The sequence below is a fragment of the Choloepus didactylus genome, chromosome 17, assembly GCF_015220235.1.
Source record: "Choloepus didactylus isolate mChoDid1 chromosome 17, mChoDid1.pri, whole genome shotgun sequence".
NCBI classification, from domain to species: Eukaryota; Metazoa; Chordata; class Mammalia; order Pilosa; family Megalonychidae; genus Choloepus; species Choloepus didactylus.
The window spans coordinates 49,483,066-49,502,136 of NC_051323.1; the positions used below are offsets into that span (position 1 = coordinate 49,483,066).

Consider the following 19,071-nt stretch of genomic DNA (forward strand, 5'->3'; position numbering starts at 1 on the left):
TGCCAGCCACGTGCCTTCCAGGATAACAGAGGTTTTCTAGACACCACTGGCCTTCCTTTGGTGAAGGTATATTCATGTTAGTGCCTTAATTTGGATATTTTCATGACCTTCAGACTGTAAATTTGTAACCAAATAAACCCCTTTTATAAAAGCCAATCCATTCTGGTATCTTGCATAATGGCAGCATTAGCAAACTGGAACATGTACTTAATCCTATTGAGGAAGTTTCCTTCAATTCCTACCTTTTTAAGGGATTTTATCAAAAAAAGCATAAACACAGCATGGTCTTGACACAAAGACAGACAAACTGATCAACAGAATCAAACTGAGAGTTCGGAAATAGAACCCCAGATCTACAGTCAACTAATTTTTTTATAAGGCCCCGAAATCCACTGAACTTAGAACAGTCTCTTCACCAAACAGGGCTGGGAGAACTGGATATCCATATCCAGAAGAATGAGAGAGGACTTCTACCTCATACCCTATACAAAAATTAACTCAAAGTGGATCAAAGACCTCAATATAAGAGACAGTATCATAAAACTCCTAGAAGATAATGTAGGGAAACATCTTCAAGACCTAGTATTAGCAGGTCACTTCTTAGACCATATACCCAAAGCACAAGCAGCAAAAAAAAAAAAAAAAAAAAATAGATAAATGGGAACTCCTCAAAATCAGAAGTTTCTGTATCTCAAAGGAATTTGTCAAAAAGGTGAACAGGAAGCCAACGCAATGGGAGAAAATATTTGGAAATCATATATCTGATAAGAGACTGATATCTTGCATCTATAAAGAAATCCTACAACTCAATGACAATAATACAAACAAACCGATTACAAAATGGGCAAAATATATGAAAAGACACTTCTCAAAAGAGAAAATACAAATGGCTAAAAAACACATGAAAAAATGTTCATATTCACTAGCTATTAGGGAAATGTAACTCAAGACCACAATGAGGTATTATCTTACACCAATAAGAATGGCTGCCATTGAACAAACAGGAAAACTACAAATGCTGCAGAGGATGTGGAGAAATTTAACTCTTATTCATTGCTGGTGGGACTATACAATGATGCAGCTGCTGAGGAAGACAGTTTGGCGGTTCCTCAGAAACCTAGATATCGAGTTACCCTATGATCTGGCAGTATCACCTTTTGATATATACCCAGAAGATCTTAAAGCAGTGACATGAACAGACATTTGCACACCAATGTTCATAGCAGCATTGCTTACAATTGCCAAGAGATGGAAACAATCCAACTGTCCTTCAACAGACAAGTGGATAAACAAAATGTGGTATATGCATATGATGGAATACTATGCAGCACTAAGAACGAGCAAGGTGCTGAAACATATGACATCATGGAGGCACCCTGAAGACATAATGCTGAGTGAAATAAGCCAGACACAAAACGAGATATTGTATGTTACCTCCAATGTGAACTCCCTGAACAATGTAAAATCAGTGTCTTATAATGCAGAACACAGGGGACCTAGAGACAGACAGAAGCTAGTGAAGGGGGAATGATAATCTAATGTGTACAGACATGATAATGACTTGATACAGGAATGGACAGGGGTGATTATGGTTCATTAATGGGATTATAAGCATCAGTGCTGCATTGAAGACGAACATGTTTGAAACTGGTTGTTTAAAGGCATGTAACACAGATTAGCACTACAAACATACAAAAGTGTTAGCATGATATATTTATAAGGTATGACACTCGCTCCAAGAGTTAACAACAGAGTAGTATATGGAAAAATTACCCATTGCATATTATAGACTATATTGAATAGGAATATCTTAGAAGCACTACATTAATACTAGGGATGAATAATTAGCAGCTGATAAGAGCTCTGAGATGTTTTATGCTAACGATAATTGTTTAAATTGAAAGTGATGATTGTACAACTAAGTGCAGATAATGTGAGAAAATGACTGTTTATCTTGGGACAGAATATATGTTATGTGAAATGAGGAACCCACTATTTAATAAATCAGGCCCTCAATCTTGAGGCTTGCTCTTGTGAAACTTAGGGCTGTAAATGGGAGGCTAAGCCTTCCTATAGTTATGCCTAAGAGGCACCTCCAGAGAACCTCTTTTGTTGATCAGATGTGGCCTTTCTTTCTCTAAGCCCAGCTCAGCGAATAAATTCATTAACTTCCCCTGATGTGGGACATGACTCCCAGGAGAATGAATCTCCCTGGTGATGTGGGACACAACTCCCAGGAATGAGCCTGGCCCTGGTATTGAGGGATTGAAAACACCTACTTGACCAAAGGAGGAAAAGAAAGGTAACAATATAAGGTTACAGTGGCTAAGGGATTTCAAATAGGGTAAAAAGGTTATCTATCCTGAGGTTTCTCTTATGCAAGCTCCAGCTAGACATCCCAAATGGCCACAGTATGCTATGCCCTTACTAACAGTAATCCCGAAACACGTAGGTCCCTATCTGAGATTCTATAAAAGATTCACTCACTAAGTTCCATCTCAGAAACTTAAATCCACCAGTGTTTCTATACCAGACAAGTCCTAAAACCCAGAGGCAACAGCCTCTTTAAGCACAACAATCAAATGCAGCAACCTTCCCCATAATGTTGACACACCTTTCAATACAAACAAGTTAGGGTGGTCATTGTCTAGACATCTCTGAAGATGGAGAAAGTGATTAAACAATAGGAAAGGGTAGCAACAGACAACATAGGATTTAACAAAGGATTATGAATACTGAAGCTTTATATAAATATACATATATTTAGATGCTAGTATATTAGAATAGCTAGAAAGAAATAACTGAAATGGTGGAACAGTTTTTTTCTAACAATCTTTGAAATTTGCTCTATAGCTATTCACTGAATTGTGCTTTGAAAGTTATCCCCTTTCTGTATATATCCTGTATTTCACAATAAGGAAAGAACTGAAACCATGGTACTGTAACCTGTAACATTTTAAGAAATTACCTATATATCTGCTTGCTGAGCTGTACTTTGAAAGCTAATACATTTCTGTATATATATTATATTTTACAATAATGGAAATAAACTGAAATTGTATAACTGTAACCTGTAACACTTTTGAAATTTGCTAACCACTTGTTAAATTGTACTTCTGAAAGTTTATCACTGTTATGTATATATGTTAAAGTTCATAATAAAAAATGCATAAAGACTGCATGTGCTGCATCCGGTTGCCAGGCAGCTATGGCGCCTACTGCAGAGTCCGTGGAGGATCCGCTGAGGAGCTTTGTGCAGGTCTTGGAGAAGCAAGACGGCACGGTTTTGAGACTGCAGCAATATGGCTCCGGCGGCGTGAGCTGCGTGGTTTGCGTGGTTTGGGACGCTGCGATTGTCCTTTCTAAATACCTGGAAACACCCAGTTTTCCAGCGATGGGACCCATTCACTGAGCCGGCAGTCGGTGCTGGAGCTGGGGTCGGGTACCGGGGCTGTGGGGCTCATGGCTGCTACCCTCGGGGCAAATGCTGTAGTCACTGATCTTGAGGAATTGCAAGACTTGCTGAAGATGAATATTAATATGAACAAGCATCTTGTCACTGGTTGTGTTCAAGCCAAAAGGGAAAGAAATAGAAGACTTTCCATCTCCACCAGACTACATACTGATGGCCGACTGCATATACTACAGAGTCTTTGAAGCCATTGCTGAAAACCCTAAAAAATCTCACTGGATCTGAGACTTGTATTATATGTTGTTATGAACAATGAACAATGGGGAAAAATCCAGAAATTGAGGAAAAATATGTTGAACTCCTTCAACTGGATTTTGACTTTGAAACAATTCCTTTGGAAAAACATGATGAAGAATATCGAAGCAAAGATATTCATATTTTATAAATCAGAAAGAAAAAATCGAAATTTCCATCTTGAAACCTTTAGTCATCTTATCCAACACTCTAACAACCTGGATAAGCCAAAGATACGAATGGAGTGTGTGAATACAGCATGGGAAGAGTGTATTCACAGATTTTTCCAGATGTCTTTAGAGATCCAATACATAGACCACAACCACCATGGACTCCGTCTGTCAATAGACCTGAAATTCAACTTAGGTCACTTGGTTCAGCATAGATGTTATGAATCAGTCACTCCTAAAACAAAAATAGGCATTGACGTTAGCCTAAAGTCTACCAAAACTAAACAGTGAAGTAGCATGGTTGACTTGGTGTGTTTTCAGGAAACTACAGATAAATTGATCAGAGTTCTAAAGAGAGATACCTGTTTCTGTATAATGTTTTAAGTTAAAACCAGTAAATTTTAGTTTGTATTCAAGATAGGTAAATAGGCAATTTTGGTTTTATATATAATTATCTAGCAGTTTTATCATGTGTCTTCTACTTCATTTCTTCTAAGTCAGCTTTAATGTTCTTTTTCTTTGAATAAAAAAGCCACAATATTGTCTTATATAAAAAAAAAAAAGAAAAAAAATGCATAAAATAAAAAGAGGGGGTGGGTACCTGGGTTGTTACTACTGGTGTTCTCGCAAACGTTGAGGACTGACAGTTTGGTTGGATGAGCCCTCGATCTTGGGGCATGCCCTTGTGAAGCTTGTTGCTGCAAAGGAGAGGCTGAGCCTATTTATAAGAGTCACCACTAGAGAACCTCTTTGTTGCTCAGATGTGGCCATCTCTAAACCCACAAGGCAGGTGAAATCGCTGCCCTCCCCTCTACATGGAACATAACAACCAGGGGTGTAAATCCCGCTGGCAACGTGGGCCTTGATTTCCAAGGGTATAAATCCAAATTGGATAATATCATTCCTGGTTTTCTTTTTATTGTTAAATGTTTATTTTATTGGCTTACAAACAAGGAATGTTACCTATGCATTTCCTGCTTTTTTATATTTGTTAAGGTTTTCTATGGGCCTCATTTATGTTTTTATTTTTGTATTTTTTTAAATTTTTTTTAAATCTTCATTTTATTGAGATATATTCACATACCACGCAGTCATACAAAACAAATCATACATTTGATTGTTCACAGTATCATTACACAGTTGTACATTCATCACCTAAATCAATCCCTGACACCTTCATAAGCACACACCCAAAAATAACAAGCATAATAATTAAAGTGAAAAAGAACAATTGAAGTAAAAAAGAACACTGGGTACCTTTGTCTGTTTGTTTGTTTCCTTCCCCTATTTTTCTACTCATCCATCCATAAACTGGACAAAGTGGAGTGTGGTCCTTATGGCTTTCCCAATCCCATTGTCACCCCTCATAAGCTACATTTTTATACAATTGTCTTTGAGATTCATGGGTTCTGGGTTGTAGTTTGATAGTTTCAGGTATCTACCACCAGCTACCCCAATTCTTTAGAACCTAAAAGGGTTGTCTAAATTGTGCGTAAGAGTGCCCACCAGAGTGACCTCTCAGCTCCTTCTGGAATCTCTCTGCTACTGAAGCTTATTTCATTTCCTTCCACATCCCTCTTTTGGTCAAGAAGATGTTCTCCATCCCACGATGCCAGGTCTATATTCCTCCCCGGGAGTCATATTCCACGTTGCCAGGGAGATTTACTCCCTTGGATGTCTGATCCCACGTAGGGGAGAGGGCAGTGATTTCACCTTTCAAGTTGGCTTAGGTAGAGAGAGAGGGTTTGGGCCTCATTTATACACAAATGTTATGAATAAGAGATTATCTTTTAATAAAGATGTCACATTTTTTATTATTACCGATATGTTCAGACTCATTCCAGCCATCCTATATTCTTCTTACTATAATTTTTTATTGTTCTTTTTCCTCCTTTTGAACCGTGGTTTATGTGGGCCTATTTTTAATTCACCTATTAACGTGGCAATTTAGGTGAAGTAAAATCAAATGATTCACTGTATCCTTCTACTGGTTATCTTTAAATTGTTGAGATATAGTTAACTAATAAAGTGAACTTTCAATAAACAGAATAAATTGAACACTACCTACAGCCACCTCTTCCCCCCAAATATCAGACTGTTAAAACACTTGTACTCCATCTTCTTGACCAAAAGGGGGATGCAAAATGAGACGAAATAGTTTCAGTGGCTGAGAGATTCCAAATGGAGTCGAGAGGTCAACTCTGGTGGACATTCTTATGCACTATATAGATAACACCTCTTAGGCTTTAATGTATTGGAATAGCTAGAAGTAAATACCAGAAACTACCAAACTCCAACCCAGCAGTCTGGACTCCTGAAGACAATTATATAATAATGCAGATTACAAGGGGTGATAGTGTGATTGTGAAGACCTTATGGATCACACCCCCTTTATCTAGTGTATGGATGAGTGGAGGAATGGGGATAAAAACTAAAGGACAAATGGGGTGGGATGGGGGGATGATTTGGGTGTTCTTTTTTCACTTTTATTTTTTATTCTTGTTCTGGTTCTTTCTGATGTAAGGAAAATGTTCAGAGATAGATTGTGGTGATGAACGCATAACTATGTTATCATACTGTGGACAGTGGATTGTATATCATGGATGATTGTATGGTGTGTGAATGTATTTCAATAAAACTGAATTTAATAAAAAAAAAGTGTAAAGTCTCAATAAAAATTGGAAAAAACAAAAACAAAAACAAAAACACTTGTACTCCTTGTTCCCATTTCTGATATTTGATAACAATAATCTGGAATTTTTATTCCTAAATTATTGAATTATATCATTTCTAATGTGTTGAAAATACCTTTATTTGGTCTTTCACACCGCTATTAAATTCTCAACTTAAAATGATTTGAGCTACTAATACATAAGAAATCTGATCCTTATCCCTTTGTTGTTAGCTTTCCCTTTCTAAACACTTTGCAGAAGTCTGTTTTTCTTTGGTGTTCTGAATTAATGTGTAAAGGTCTTTTTTCAGACATTCTGAAGATTCCTATCCATCTGTGGGGAAAGTTTCTTGTTTTTAACAATTTCTTCCTTTCTGTCATTATTTTTCTTCCTTAAATCTTATGACTTCTGAATCTATCCTCTAAGTCTCTTAATTTATCTATAGTAGTTTACATTTGTCTTATTGCTCTATATTTGAGATATTTCCTAGATTTTTAGATCTTCCATATCAGGGAAGATATTTTTATTATTCAGTCCTAATAACTTACTATTGTATTTTAACAAGCATTTTTTAACTTCTCCGAAACACTTTCTTATTCTGACTATTCTTTACTTATAAGAAATGTTCTTACTTTGTACAATATATATGTCACATAAATCATATATAAATTCACACATAAATGTATATGAAATTTGACTCTTCATATATTTATTTCAAAATTCAGTTAGTTTTATATATAATGCATTTTTATCCAAGTAAATATTGTATGATGTATGTTGATACATATAAATCTATTTCATTCATTTAAATGCCTGCAATAGGTACAGTCTCCATAATTTATTTAGCTCAATATTCTATTGCTAGACACTTAGGTTTCCAGCACCTAAAAATGTGCTACTAGAAAGGCACATTTCCTTGAGCACTTAACTATGACCAATAGACAGTAATAAAAATTCTGAATTTTAGTTTTGCTAGACATTACCAAATTCTCCCTATCATTCCCAGGTCACGCCAATATCAATCCTAGGTGAATATCAATCATTTTAATATTTTTATTGTTTAGAAATTTAATCTCTAATTTTTCAGAATTAGGGGAAATCTTAAGAGAATTCCTTTTTTTTATTTGTACACGCTGAGCATCTCCCACATTTCCAGCACTTGAACAAGGCAGACGTGCCTTTTCTTCTATGACAGACAGTTTGGTGCCGTGGTTCTACATGTGCCCTATCCCACAAACTAAGTGATCTTTTAGAAATGCAGGGACACCTTTGGTTGTCACAATGGCTGGGAAGTAGCGCCATAACGTTTCATGGGTGGCAGGCAAGGATGCTATATACTGAGAGGTCCTGCAGTATACAGCACAGCATCCCAGTACCAAAGGAATTAACCCACAGGCTTTCTAAATACACATTTAATCATGACCCTGTTATCTCACATTAGAGCCTAAATGCATTTTATGTCTGTGAAAAAAGTATCTGGGGCAGGGTTTTAGTAAAGAATGGAAAAGCGGACACTTCTCCTGACTTGGGCTCACTCACTGTGGCCAAAAAGCAGTCAGAAAGAAAACATTCAGTATGAGGCAAGAGTGCAAGATTTCTTCAAGTTAGTCAAGCTGTCAAAAGAAAAACCATGAGGTCTAATCAAAGAAAACTAGGTTGACTAAATACTTTTAGTAAGCAGTCACAGGCTTAGATGCTGATTTAAAACTGTCATTGAAAATATATGCAAAGTCAGAAAAATTATTGTGATCCTGTTCCTGTTATCTATTGCTGTGATACAAATCATCCCAAAAGTGGTGTAAAACAACTATTTTATTTTGCTCATGGGTTCTGTGACTAAGAAATTCAGATAGGGCACAAAAGCTATGGCTTGCACCTTTTCGTAACTACAACTGGGGCCTCAAGAGGAGGACTTGCATGGCCGGGGTTAGAATCATATGGTGACGCCTTCAGTCACGTATCTGGCTCCTGGACTCAACAAGCGTCTTCACGAGCCCTTTCCACGTAGCCAGTACAGTGACTGGACTCCCAGAAGGAATATCCTGAGAGCAAATGTTGCAAAAGAAGCAGACAAACCAGATTGACGCTGCATGGCCCTTATGACCTCCTCTGGAAGTCACATAGAGCATTATCTCCACTGAGCTAGGCTGGTCAAGGAAGTCACAAGACCACCCAGATCCATGATGGGGAGGAGACACAGACTCCAACTCTCAATGGAAAATGTCAAAGAATCTTGGAACCATGTTTTAAAACCACCACCAATTCTTTTCAGCCAACCAATGGGCAAAAATGAAACAAAAGGCAATCTGGTTGCTGTTCAGAGTTACATAAGAGGATGTAAATATTTGTGGAGAAACTTCAATAAGCAGGACAGAGGAATGCTGGAAAGGTGATGAAGATCTTGTCCCCAAGATTTAGGAACTTAACATTCAGCTCTCAGAATTCTTTCCTGACCAAGGCCAGAAAAGAAAGCCAGAAAGGAAAGAGCAAATGTGCTCCCAGCATCCAATTTCAGTACTTTCAAGCAATTATTGTGACGTCTTATTCTATATCTTTTAAAAAGGGGTTGCAATTCATCTACAAAATCCCTTGTTATTCCAAACACCCTGTAAAATGAACTAAGCATTCTACATTCTTTTAATAATTCTTAGGCATACGCTACATGAATCTTTATTTAAAAAAGAAAGTTCCTAATATGTCCTTTAAAACCAAAATGTGCAATTCAAATGCCATTTCATAAGAGCATTTTAACTGGATATCATAATCTTATTGCCTAATAATATTGCCACACCACAAAATGCCTATTTAAATTTTAACAAGAATAGTCTCAACACCACTTTCTAAATCTACTTACAAAAACAGCAAAAGATGCCAGAATAATCAATCAGTTGGTAAACAGTATAAAGAGAACTTCAAGTGGGCAGAAGTAGATTCTTCCCAATCCTCCATCAAAGCTAATTCCAGTTCTGTAATTCTGAGTAGGTATAAACAAATCTTCCCACCTTTCTTTCTCCCCTTCTGGAAAACTCCAAGTGTATGTGTTTTGGGGTGGTAACACAGGTGCAAGTACAATGAACAGCTAGTAAGTAAAAAACTATTCTCATTCATTCCATTTTTCCTGTTTCCAAACTTCAACTACAGAGTAACAAAGCTATCGAAAAGGTGGGAGAAAACTGCAAGGAAGGAAAAGAGGCAAAAGTGAACATATTACCTTTTGTCAAACAAGTAAAAGAGGAAGATGACACCAATTTCAATTTTCTAAAAGGTTACAACTAAAACAATCTAAAAGTATACATGATATGTCAAAGGGTATGCCATAAAGAATGCTGTTCTAGTCTGCTAAAGCTGTTGTTATGCAAAATACTAGAAATACATTGGCTTTTATAAAGGGGATTTATTAGGTTACAAATTTAAAGTTCTAAGGCCATAAAAGTGTCCAAACTAGGCATCAACAAGAGGATAACTTCACTGAAGAATGGTCAATCGCATACGGAGAACACCTATCAGCTGGGAAGGCACGTGGCTGACATCTGCTGGTCCTCTGCTCCTGGGTTGTATTTCAAAATGGCTGTCTCCCAAATTTCTCTGGTTTCTGTCTGTCTCAGCTTCTGTCTCTCAGCTCCTGTGCATCCTTGCTTGCTCTCCCTGGGCGTTTCTCTCAAAGCACCTGGGAGTCCTCTCTTAGCTTCTCCAGAGTAAACTGTGGGCTTCATCTCTCAGCTCAGCATCTCCAAAAATCTTTCTGTCTGTATCTCTAAGCGTCTGGGTCTGTGTTGGCTCTCAGCTCTAATAAAGACTCCAGTAAACTAAAGAAGACCCACCCTGAATGGGTAGAATCACATCTCCATGGAAACAGCCTAATCAAAAGGTCCCAATCAACAATAGGTCTGCCCTCACAAGATTGCATTAAAGAACATAGCTGTTGGAGATCAAAGATGGCAGCACAGAGACGAGTAAAAGCCAAGTAGTCGCCCTGGAACAACTAAAAAAACCAGAAACAACTAGTAAATAAGCCAGAATAATTGCGGGGGGGGGACAACCATGAACATCCACTCATGCATCATACACCAACCTGAATTGGGAGGAATGCCCAAGATAACAGCATAAAATCTGTAAGTAAAAACTGTTGATCTGGACCTCCAAATGATGGCAGTTAGGAAAGACAGGACAAAAAAACACCTCCATGAAAAATACTAGATAAAGGCCAGAGGGTTACCCAGAACACCGGTTCCAGTGATGCACCAGCTAGACAGGGTCTGCTGGATCTGCAGGGACCATGCACTTGGTGAGGCTGGGAGTCTGCATTCTAGGGCAAGTGAGCAGGCCTGCTGAATGTCTGGCAGCCACACTGCAGTGTGGGGAAGCTTGGGCTGGCGTTTGGAGTCGGACTAGATCTTTTTAAAAGCTCAAAAGTAGCTGCAGATACAGCGGCAGGGAACGCAAAGGGAAGCGCAGCAGGAACGGCGTCTCCACAACCTGTGCATACACCTCAGTATCTGGCGTGGACGATAGCCTTTCGCGGACCCACTGCTAAATGTCTCGGAGCGAGGCAGGCAGAAGTGAGCCAAAAGGGGAGAGAAACCATGCCCCTTGCAGCCATCTTCCCGGCGGGCTAGGAACGCTACTGCCCGGCACCGCCACAGCCCAGAGCTGTGCCAGGAAACCCAGTGTGATGGGAAGTGTTTCCAGCTATGCACGTACACGCTACAGTGTCTGGCGTGGGCAGTGGCGTCCTGCGCACCCGCAGCGGGTTGTCCCAGAGCTGGGGGGGGGGGGCAGAGCAGTGCGAAAGGGGAGAGATCGGCACGCCCCATTCAGCCATCCTTTCAGCAGGCTGGGAAAGCCCCTACATGGCCCAGCAGCCCAGAACTTCCCTTAAGGCATGGCGCGCACTTGTTACGTACCACAGCCTTCCCTCAGCAGAGGCCCTAGAAGGGCACGGCTTGGAGGAGGGAGCCACCCGGAAATCCCAGGGACCATACACCAATACCTAGGACTTGTGGGTCAGCAGCAGAGACAATCTGTGGCGAGACCTAACTGCAGGTTTACTCTTGGAACAGCCGTAAATCTCCAGGAACACTGGGAAGTTTGATTGTTAAAGCCACCCTTGCTCCTTAACCAGTAAGACACACACCCCACATTCAGGGCAGACAGCACCAACTACACATACAAAACGGGTGCACCAATTGGACCCCACAAGAATCAGACCCCCACACACCACAAAGACAAAGTTGGGGAGAACTGGCTTGAGGGGAATATGTAGCTCGCAGACACCACCTGCTGTTTAGTTAGAGAAAGTGTATGCCACCAAGCTGTAGATCTGACAAATTAGAGAAGTCTCTGAATAAGCATACATATCCCAAAAGAACCCAATCAACTTAAGCAAATACCAACAGCCCAAAAACAACAGAAAATTTTAAAGCATATGAAAAAACAGATGATATGGAGAACCCAGACCCAAACACCCAAATCAAAAGATCAGAGGAGACCTAGTACTTGGAGCAATTAATCAAAGAACTAAAGACAAACAACGAGACCATGGCAGAGGACAGAAAAGACATGAAGAAGAGCATGGCACAGGATATAAAGGACATGAAGAAGACCCTAGAAGAGCATAAAGAAATTGCAAGAATAAATTAAAAAATAGGTGATCTTATGGAAATAAAACAAACTGTTGATCAAATTAAAAAGATTCTGGATACTCATAGTACAAGACTAGAGGAAGCTGAACAACGAATCAGTGACCTGGAGTACAACAAAATGGAAAATGAAAGAACAAAAGAAAGAATGGGGAAAAAATTGAAAAAATCAAAATGGACCTCAGGGATATGACAGATAAAATAAAACATCCAAATATAAGACTCATTGGTGTCCAAGAAGGTGAAGAGAAGGGTAAAGGTCTAGAAAGAGTTTTCAAACCAACTGTTGGGGAAAATTTCCCAAAACACAACATAAATACACAAAGCATAAATGCCCAGCGAACTCCAAATAGAATAAATCCAAATAAACCCACTCCAAGACATATTCTGATCAGACTGTCAAATACTGAAGAGAATGAGCAAGTTCTGAAAGCAGCAAGAGAAAAGCAATTCACCAGATACAAAGGAAAAAACATAAGGCTAAGTAGTGACTACTCTGCAGCCACCATGGAGGCGAGAAGGCAGTGGCACGACATATCTAAAATTATGAGAGAGAAAAACTGCCAACCAAGAATTCTTTATCCAGCAAAGCTCTCCTTCAAATTTGAGGGAGAGCTTAAATTTTTCACAAACAAATGCTGAGAAATTTTGCTAATAAAAGACCTGCCCTACTTGAGATACTAAAGGGAGCCGTACTGACTGAAAAACAAAGAAAGGAGAAACAGAGAGATGGCGAAAAGTTCCGTAATATTAGACGAAGATGCTTTTTTTAAGCCATATAGTGACCACTGAACATAAGTTTGGCTTTCTTATCATCATAATCATCATTAGACACAAACCTATATTGTTTTTAACTCTGTATGTTAGAGAGGAACAAAAAGACATTGCAGAAAATGAGACGAAATAGTTTCAGTGGCTGAGAGATTCCAAATGGAGTCGAGAGGTCACTCTGGTGGACATTCTTATGCACTATATAGAGAACACCTCTTAGGCTTTAATGTATTGGAATAGCTAGAAGTAAATACCTGAAACTACCAAACTCCAACCCAGCAGTCTGGACTCCTGAAGACAATTATATAATAATGTAGATTACAAGGGGTGACAGTGTGATTGTGAAGACCTTGTGGATCACACCCCCTTTATCTAGTGTATGGATGAGTGGAGGAATGGGGATAAAAACTAAAGGACAAATGGGGTGGGATGGGGGGATGATTTGGGTGTTTCTTTTCACTTTTATTTTTTATTCTTGTTCTGGTTCTTTCTGATGTAAGGAAAATGTTCAGAGACAGATTGTGGTGATGAACACATAACTATGTTATCATACTGTGGACAGTGGATTATACATCATGGATGATTGTATGGTGTGTGAATGTATTTCAATAAAACAATTTAATAAAAAAAAAAGAAATTAACAACAACAAAAAAAAAGACATTGCAGAATGGTGACATTATGAAGGAGAAAACGTATCTGTTATCACATCCTATTCCACGCTACCATTTCTTTCACTCTATTTTAAATGGATAACTCAGGTTTATGGTATGGCATTGTTTCTGAAACACTAAAAGTCAAAAGATGAAGATACTTGCCTCACATTTCTGACTTGCTGATTGTAAATGTGGTCATCTCACTTAACCTGTAAGATGACTCTTAGTTTCCTAATTGATAACAAAGGAATTAGACTAATAATAATTAAAAACTATTAAATTTAAGTCTGAAAATATAGACTTCTTTTGAAAATCCAAAGGAATACTCTTACACTTTTTGAGACCATTGAAAAATGTGTATTCTCAATTATGTTTTATTGGCTGGTGTAGATGAGATCCCATTGTCTGAAGATATGCATGGGATATATACAACAAAGGCATATAGGGAGCAGTGTTGGTAAAAATGTCTATTTCTGTATGGAGAGACATGTCATGGTAGTCACTGAACCAGTAAATTTAAGTGGCAATTATTAACATCTATTTCTTACACTGAAACAAAAGAACATTAATTGTGGACCCAAGATTTGCTATTTATTGCATAGTTAATGGAAAATACTGAACCATTTTCGCTTCTGAGTTCAGACAGAGGGTTTGGCAAAAAAAAAAACCAAAAACATCTATTTACTCTCTGATCCCTAAGCTTGCATAGTTGACAGTGAGAATTCCTATAAACAAAACAAAATTCTCTAAGTGCATTTAGTTACTTGGTTCAGATGAAAATAATGTGACTAGCAAGGGTTAGGTATAGGCATGTTTGTGAACAAACAAAGGAGGAAGAAGGGGAAGTATTGCTCTGTATTCAGATTTATACTGCAACTTATGTATGGTGAGAATCGTGCAACAATATCCTCATCTGTAAAATTTATAACATGGCCACTATTTTGTGATATCAAATAAGATGACTATAAACATGAAAATTAAATACTATTCTGAAACTTAAAAAAAAAAAGAGGGGTATATAGGGAAAAATATACTTATTGCAAACTAATTACATTTAGTAGTATTTTAACGTTCTTTCATCAACAGTAACAAATGTACTATACCAATACTATGAGTCAACAATGGAGGGGGGTTAGTTAGGGGTATGGGAGGATTTGAGTTTCCCTTTTTTTTTTTTTTTGCCTGTATTTCTTTTCTGGAGTAATGAAAATGTTCTAAAAAATGAAAAAAAAATTAATTGTGGTGATGGATGCACAGCTATATTATGGTACCGGGGACAACTGTTTGATTGTACACTTTGGATCTTTGGATAATTGTATGGGATGTGAACAATCTCAATAAATAAAAAATTTTAAAAAAAAAGAACATAGTTTTGTTTTGTTTTTTTTTAATTCAGTTTTATTGAAATATATTCACATACCATACAATCATCCATGGTATGCAATCAACTCTTCACAGGTCGAACATATAGTTATGCATCATCACCACAATCTATTTCTGAACATTTTCCTTACATCAGAAAGAATCAGAATAAGAAGAAAAAATAAAAGTAAAAAAGAACACCCAAACCATCCCCCCCATCTCACCCTATTTGTCATTTAGTTTTTGTCCCCACTTTTCTACCCATCCATCCACACACTAGACAAAGGGAGTGTGATCCACAAGGCCTTCACAATCACACTGTCACTCCCTGTAATCTACATTATTATACAATCGTCTTCAGGAGTCCAGACTACTGGGTTGGAGTTTGATAGTTTCAGGTATTTACTTCTAGCTATTCCAATACATTAAAACCAAAGAGGTGTTATCTATATAGTGCATAAGAATGTCCACTTAGAGTGACCTCTCGACTCCACTTGAAATCTCTCAGCCACTGAAAGTATTTTGTCTCATTTTGCATCCCCCTTTTGGTCAAGAAGATATTCTCAATCCCACGATGCCGGGTCCAGATTCATCCCCGGGAGTCATATCCTGCATTGACAGGGAGATTTACACCCCTGGGAGTCAGGTCCCACGTAGGGGGGAGGGCAGTGAGTTCACCTGCCAAAGTGGCTCAGTTAGAGAGAGAGAAAGCCACATCTCAGCAACAAAGAGGTACTCAGGGGGAGACCCTTAGGCACAATTATATGCAAGTTTAGCCTCTCCTTTGCAATAACGAGTTTCATAAGGGCAAGTCCTACGATCGAAGACTCGGCACATCAAACCTCCAGAACCAATGTCTGTGACATCAACAAGAGTCCAGGTGAGGAAGTCCAACACTTCTGTACCTTCCCCCAGCTCCTCAGGGGCAGAGGGGGGCTGTAAATATATTTTTTATTCTCTGACCAAATTACGTTGGGATGTAGAACATAGCTTTTTATGGGGTACATAACAGATTCAAACCAGCAAAAGTGCCAAGGTAATTGTTCATTTGCAAAGACTCCATGAGACCTGAGAACCATATATCCATTCTCAACACCATCACTTCCTTAGCTGAAAATTCCATTTCTTTAAAAGAACCAAGAATGTTTCAAAACACAAAGTATGTACTCTTATCTTTAGGAAACTGTCTTAGAAAAGAAGAATCAGTAACAAGACCTCAAGTCAGATTTCTTTTTTTAAATTCTTAATAATATACCACAAGGAACAAGATGGTAGCATGAGATGCTTCAAGACTGTCCCTACACAGAACTTTGAACAACCATTAAGAGCTAACAAAAACATCTTTCCCAAAGTTCCACAAAACAGTTAAAGACTGCAGTAACACAGCTAGCATCAAATCAAGAAAAAGGTCACTTAAAAGCTAGAGGATCTTGTGGCACCTTAGCTGTCCCATTCCCTACCCCTCACCAGCTCTGCACGAAGCCAGTCCACACTCCCACTGCAGATCCCTTGTTCCAATTCTGGAGGGAGCACGGCAAGCCTTGTGCACATACAGGGACCACATATGTCTGGCCCAACCTGTCTGGGGGTAGCCTGAGAGACTCGCTGTCCCAGAACTTGCCCTTAGTACAGAGTGCAGAACGCTGTGGGGACAGCAGTCAAGTGGCTGACTGGGCAAGGAACTGCTGGCTTTAAGACATACCCTGCAGTGCTGGGAACCATGAGGAAACTGTTATCTAGTGAAGACGGGACATTTTTATCTGGGTAAAGGGAGGAATACCTAGGGCCACATACGCATGCCCAAGAAAAGACACATGCGCAGAAAGGATCAGGGAGGCCCCACACTTTGGCTGGGAGCTAATCTCTAAACTCCTATAGATAAGTTCTTAAAGCAAGTTCTCCTACAGAGCAACCTGCAAAGACTGGGATTCTGTTTTTTTTGTTTTAAGCTCCTGGAAGGCTCTATCATAACACCAGCTGGATAAAAGCTTAAGAACAAACAACTCAGAGTCTAAATTTCAACCATAACGTATTAAAATATCAAAATGTCCTGGTTTAGTTGAGAGGTCACACTGGTGGGCATTCTTATGCACTGTATAGATAACCCTTTTTAGGTTTTAATGCACTGGAATAGCTAGAAGTAAATACCTCAAACTATCAAACTGCAACCCAATAGCTTACAAGAGGTGACAGTGTGATCATGAAAGCCTTATGGATCACACTCCCTTTACGTGTATGGATGGATGAGTAGAAAATGGGGACAAAAAACCAAATGAAAAATAAAGAGGGAGGGAAGGTGTTATGGGTGTTCTTCTTTACTTTTATTTTTTATTCTTATTTTCACTTTTTCTGGTACAAGGAGACTCTTCAAAAATAGACTGGGGTGATGAATGCACAACTATATGATGATACTGTGAACAGTTGAATGTACACTTTGGATGATTGTATGATATGTGAATATACCTCAATAAAACTGAATTCATTAAAAAATGTCCTGGTTTAAACAAAAGATTACAAAACATATAAAGAAACAGGAAAAGGACAACATTAAAGCATTAGAAATCACCAATGAGGATGACCAGACATGGGGCATGCCAAACTAAAACTTTTTGTAAAAGGTCTAAATACACACAAAGAGCTAAAGGAAAACATAAACAAAAAAAAGGAAATCAGGAAAAAGAGAGATGAACACAAAGAAAATATCAACAGAGAGAAGAATATTATGAAAAGGAACCAAAGCCGAAGTCCACAGTAAAAATTTTAAAAACACTAAAGGGGTTCAACAGCAGTTTTGAGCTGATGGAAGGGGGAAAAAAATTGAACTGGAAGATAACAAAACCAAAAACATCCAACCAGAGGATCAGAAAAAAGAATGAAGAAAAGTAAACAGAACATAGGAACCTGTGGAATACCAATTAGCATACTAAGGTATGCACTGTGGGATCCCAGAAGAAGAGAGAAAGGAGCAGAGAGAATATTCAAAGAAATAATGGCTAAATAGGTCCAAATTTAAAAAGACATGAATAAACACAACCAAGACACTCAACAAACTCCAAACAGGATAAACCCAAATAGATCCACACCACAACATATAATCAAACTGTCCAACTGCCAACAATAAAGAACATGGAAAGCCAAAGAGAGAAGCAACATGTAACACACAAAGGAGCCTCAAGAAAAGATCAAGTGCCTGTTTCTCATCAGAAACCACAGACGCCAGAAAGTAGTGGCAACAAGACACATTGAAAGTGCTAAAAGCAAAAAACTGCCAATCAAGAATTCAATATCTGGCCTAAACTGTTCATGCTGGTTTGAATCTGTTATATACCCCATAAGAGACTATGTTCTTTTAATCCATTGTTGTGGGGGCAGAACTATTGTGGGTGGGATCTTTTTTTTCTAAATGAAGTTTTATTGAGACATATTCATACCAATCATCCATGGTGTACAACCAACTGTTCACAGTACCATCATATAGTTGTGCATTCATCAACCCAATCTATTTTTGAACATTTTCCTTACACCAGAAAGAATAAGAATAAGAATTAAAAATAAAAGTCAAACAGAACACCCAAATCATCCCCCTCATCCCACCCTATTTTGCATTTAGTTTTTGTCCCCATTTTTCTACTCATCCATCCATACACTGGATAAAGGGAGTGCGATCCACAAGGTTTTCACAATTACACTATGACACCTTGTAATCTACATTGTTATACAATTGTCTTCAAGAGTCAAGGCTACTGGGTTGGAGTTCGATAGTTTCAAGTATTTACTTCTAGTTATTCCAATACATTAAAACCTAAAAAGTGTTAACTATATAGTGTGTAAGAATGTCCACCAGAGTGACCTCTTGACTCCATTTGAAATGTCTCAGCCACTGAAGCTTTATTTCGTTTCATTTTGCATCCCCCTTTTGGTCAAGAAGATGTTCTCAATCCCGCGATGCAGGGTCCAGATTCATCCCTGGGAGTCATAACCTTCATTGCCAGGGAGATTTACACCCCTGGGAGTCCGGTCTCACTTAGTGGGGAGGGCAGTGAGATCACCCACCAAAGTGGAGAGAGGGCCACATCTAAGCAACAAAGAGGCACTCA

The 19,071-nt window shown here is 38.6% G+C and overlaps 1 protein-coding gene and 1 pseudogene across 4 annotated transcripts in view; one reads left to right on the forward strand and one right to left on the reverse strand.

Annotated features, from left to right (window-relative positions):
• MTA3 (metastasis associated 1 family member 3) overlaps positions 1-19,071 on the reverse strand; it is a 192,351-nt gene that overhangs the window by 156,165 nt on the left and 17,115 nt on the right. The gene's annotated exons all lie outside the window — the stretch shown is intronic.
• On the forward strand, positions 3,209-3,957 carry LOC119512821 (annotated as a pseudogene).